Below are 4,947 nucleotides of genomic sequence, written 5' to 3'. Positions count from 1 at the left end.
TTCAAGGAAAACAAGGTGTAGGTGAGTATTTGTAAGACAAAGGCAAGTGTATGTTCAGCAGCCACTGGGACTATAGGGCATAGCACCACTGTGTACCTAAGTAGTAATACGAAAAGGAGTATTGTTTTGCATAGTGGCTGACCCTAAGGTAACCATTTTGCTGGCTTGGAAGTATAACCCAACCTTTTATTTAGAGAAAACTTCCAGCTCTTATGAGAGCATGCACTGATATAGCCACATCTTGGACAACTGCAGCTAAACCAAAGCCTCCAGATTAAAACTATGCAGATTTTAGCACTCAGGCCCTGACTCCCATTGTCAAAAGACAGCAGAAGTTGAAATTTATTCTCACAAATGACTACCAAACCAGCAGATGCACTCAGGCTGCATAAGGTAACAAGTGGTCTTCAGTAAAAGTTTCATTTCCATGTATAAAACAGTAATGCCATTTTTAAAACAAAACCTACAGGTAAAGAGAAAATATCACATCTTAACAAAAAAGATTTATTCTGACTAAACAAAATGTACAATGTTTCCCAAATGATAGTGAGTTTTCATGACTCTCTGAAGTCTGCAGATCCATTGAGTAACTCGATCACTTCTTACCCTGCAGTTTGATCAAACTACTTTTTGCCAGACTTCTTTATTCCACCACTGGCTGCCAAAAGAAACAACACAACTGGTTAGACAACTGTTACAGAGGTTATCTACAAATTCAGTTCCTCAAAGTCAAATCCCCACTAGATTGCCTGTACAACTTGGATCGCCACTAGTGAATTGTTTTTGCATGTGTTACGCTGCTGTGTTTGTCATCTCACATATTTTACTCTGAATGAATAACTTAACATTAGAAACCAAGTTTCTCCTGGAACCAAATATGCCCCATAAATCTACAACAGAACTAAGTATTTCAACAATTGCTTTGTTCCTCCATGGACACCCTCCATTGTTTATTTCTTATACAGCTGGAGTATAGTATGGTCAAATCAAATTAATGGCTAAGGGAATAAAAGCATCAGTATCCCTACAGCAACCAGAGCCCCCAGTTGGGATCAAAGCTCTACAGAAGCAGGTACTGGAATTATGAGAATTCCAGTTTTCTGGAATTATCTGTTCTCTGCAGTCCCTACTATTGAAAAGACTAAAGCAGGGTGAAAGAACACAACATATTAACACAGCAACAAGTGCAGCACTTTTTGTAAATGCTGTTTTTTTACAGCATCTCACATATGACCAGCGGAAAGGAAAAAAGAATAGCAAGGCTACAGCAAGATAGGCTGCAAGGACTGACGGGCAACAACAGACTTCGCACTGCAGTATGACTCTAACAGCATGGCCTTGCTGAGGCTCTTGGGAATAGTCTAGCCCTCCCACAATAACATAATAATCACTAACTGCTTTGGCAAGCATTGGGCAAGGACCAGATGACTGAAATTCACACCCGGCACATCTTTTGTACACCAATAAACCAGAGGAGCTAGATCAATTTGAGATAAATAAACAAGAAATATCCCAAGTCAGTGGGACTGGACGGCACTCCTCCCAAGAGCACTGACAAGCTCTAATGTGAAAATGCAGAACTGCTGGCTAAGACTTGAAACTTATCATTCCAGCCACTACGTCAGAGGACTCATAGACTGCCAGCGTAGCTCCCAGATACAGAAAGGGTGCTGTAAAGAACTGGGGAACTATAGACCAGCAAGTCTGACCTTGATCTCTGAGAAGGTAACAAGACTCTGTAACAAAGCAAATGGATAAACACAGTCTTGTGAAAGTTAACAGGACTCCTATAGTGAATAGTTAATAATGAATCCTTCCTCACTGACCTGCTGGAACTCTACGGTTATCATTGACTGTATGGATAAAGTGAATCCAGAGGACTTCATATTTTCAAACAGCATCTGGCAAGCTTCCACAGCAAAGGTTGTTAGTGACACTAAGTTGCTATGGGATTGCTGGAAAGGTCTTTCTGGGACCTTTCAAGACTGAAAGCTTGCTAAAGAGTAGGAAGCAAAGTGTAAAGTTTAATGGTCTTCACAGAATGGAAAAGTGATTAGTCACATTAATGGACCACAGGTCAAAAACACCTAGAGGGAATAGGCAGGGTGCACCCTTTAACATCGCTAATCTGATCACTGCAAGTGCTGAAGGAGTACAAGGAGTGCACAGACTCACAGTAACACGATCTCCTACTATCACTATCTGAGACAAAGACTAGGCTCAATGCACCATCAAGGTGTACCCTGCAAACCTTCTTCTGACACAAGGTACTTTACAGTTACTTAGGCAAAAGGGTTGAAGCCGGACTAATTTCCAGTCACCTTATTTTTTTTTTCTGCCAGAAATCTACTGCTTTTGAAGAAATGCATCCTCTAAGAGAACAAGTACTGGATTTATTAAACTTTCAAGACTTTGGCAAAGCCTACACGTAATATACATTTGGAAAGAATGGTATGCTAAAATAAGAGTAGAAACATCTCTGCACCATCCCACTGGAATAGGTTAGCATGCCAGACACACTGTTACACCTGCTAAACCAGAACCTGCATCAGTCATGTGGGGATGAAGTTGCATAGTGAAAGAAAAAAAAAATCGCCTCTATTTGTAACTTATCATCTGCACCTGCCACCAACTTACTGGTGTATGTTAAATAACTTAGAGGTACATGCCTTTTTACGTTTGTCAAGCAAAAACATAAAATTTTTGAAGCCAGCAAGCCCTCCATTTTTCCTATCAGTATGGCACCTCACTTACTGAGGGGCCCTTTTCCAGCAGCCTTTGCTTTCATCTCCTCAAGTTTCTTTTGCTCCTCCTTCTGCTTTTGTTTAAATGCCAGATCTGTCTAAAGAAAAGAACAACAGTGGTTGTTAACATCTCCTCCCCCAAAAAAATTTAAAAACAACTGACAAGCAAAGAGAAACAATTGTAATGTTCTAACAGCAATAAAAACCTGACTGAACTGATGCAAGACAGCTGAGTACTACTAAATATGCAAAACTTTGCAGAACTATGACCAAGTTTTTTTGCTGTACCAGAACGCAATAACTGAACTTTAACTTTGTATGTTTGATCTTTCTGAAATTAAACAAGTATCATTTCCTATGGCATAATCTCATTCCGCCCTCTGAATGATAGATGTTTGCACTAAAGCCATTCATTAATATGCCACCAGTGATACTGGGAGCCTAGCGCACAAGTGCTATCTAACAATAAAACTTGGATTATATAGGATGTAAGAAAAAAAGGTTGCTTTTACCTAAAAAAAGCATCAATTTAAAAAATTCTTCCATGCATATGGCACTATTTTTGCTGGGTTTAGTATATTTGTATTAGTTCCAAGAAAACTAATGAGACCGCTGGCAAACTGTATAGGCAAGCCAGCTGTTGAGCATCGCTGCTAGGACAGCCTCCAGAATTCAGGAGAGCTCAGACCTACTCTGTCCCTTAGATACATATTCTTCACAGACATCAAGGCCGAAAGAGAGCGTAGTCTTTTTCCTTGGCACTCAGGAATTTGGGGGAACCAAACTGAGGACGCTGACAACTGAGATTCCATAAATTCTTCACCAATCCAGTCCATGGCTCAACTACCTCTATAACTGGAAAGCTTTCCTCTTCTTTAAGTTAAAGCTTCCCTTGCTGCAATGCAAGCTTATTATTTCCCCTACCTGCCCCACGCAGAACAGAATATTCTGTTTCTCTCTCCAGGTTTTCCACTGTTTTGTTTTTTTTTTTTTTCCTGTAGACTAATATGTCTTCCCTAGTAAATCAATCCCTCCCATTTATTCATGTTTGTGGGTTTTTTTTCTTGCAATATGTTGCCCCCAAGTGCTTGCAGTATTGCAGCGCTGAGAGGAAAATAAATATTATTACATCAGAAAATAAATATTATTACATCACGTTTGACACTCAAGATTTTGTTTATACATCTTCTTTTGCAACACCCGAGTTTGCAGGTTCAGTGTATATCTAAGTCTCAAATCCTTTCAGGTGGACCTGGAGTTTAGCCAGTCATTCTCCTTGTATTTTATAAGTTGATTAGTCTTACCAAAGAAAGGGACTTAGCATATATGCTTAATTAAGTTAATCCATTTTTTCAAACTTTCTCCAATTTGTTAAGATTACTTTGACCACTGGTCTTGTCCTCTGACAGTCTGTGGCCCCTCCAAATTTTCTGTTTTCTACCAAGAGAATAAGCCAACTTGTCAGTCAGTTAGTCAACCAACCAAGGCACTAATCAAAATATTACTTAGACTTCGATAGAATACGGAGTGCAAGATTTTGTATGTCCTTGCAGTCAGCCCCTGAATTGTCAGTAACTGTCAGAGTGCGGCGTTCCAGCAGGCTGCGTGCTCACCTTCCATTACCTTTTGAGGTCCCGTTCCTGCCTTGTATTTGAGAACATTACATGAGCTAGCATCAAAACCCTCATATCTGCTGGTTTTCTCCTGATACACAGAGCACTGCCCTGCTACAGAACAGGATTTCCTTTGTTTGCCACAGTTTCACTAAAATCCATACTGGCTATTAATTTTCACATTATTATAACTTGGATCCTTGTAAGCACTTAATTGGTTCTACCATTTCTCTAATAATAAACCTTATTTAGAAAGCTATGATTTTTCTTTTTCCTTTTTCAAAGAGATATCGTATTTTTCTTTCTCCAATCACTGGTGCCCCATCCATCCTCCACGAATCTCAGAAATAACAGCTTACACCCATGCTCTGAGCCCTTACGTTTAAATATCTCTAACACGATATTTGCTAGTACCTAATTTATTTAAACTACTTGATAATCTCCGTTTTTGGTATCCTCTCCTAGGCTCTTGTGACCGCGTTAATTTGTTAAGACTTCAGATCACAGCCTGCTGCTTTGGCGAGGGCATTCCCGCCTTCCCCGTGGCACCGGACTCCTCTGTTAGCCATGAACATAGATAGGATGTCAGC

The 4,947-nt window shown here is 39.9% G+C and overlaps 1 long non-coding RNA gene across 1 annotated transcript; it reads right to left on the bottom strand.

Moving 5' to 3' along the window:
• Nucleotides 1-312: 312 nt before the first annotated feature.
• On the bottom strand, nucleotides 313-2,844 carry LOC104167107. Its single transcript, XR_696497.1, has 2 exons — nucleotides 2,755-2,844; nucleotides 313-658 (listed from the first exon to the last, which is right to left on the bottom strand). It is a non-coding gene; the product is annotated as an uncharacterized LOC104167107 (long non-coding RNA).
• Nucleotides 2,845-4,947: the final 2,103 nt, after the last annotated feature.

This window comes from Cariama cristata, unplaced genomic scaffold (assembly GCF_000690535.1).
Source record: "Cariama cristata isolate BGI_N322 unplaced genomic scaffold, ASM69053v1 scaffold37049, whole genome shotgun sequence".
In the NCBI taxonomy this organism is placed as follows: Eukaryota; Metazoa; Chordata; class Aves; order Cariamiformes; family Cariamidae; genus Cariama; species Cariama cristata.
The sequence above is the reverse complement of the archived record's forward strand: the minus strand, read 5'-3'. Positions and strand labels throughout refer to the sequence as shown.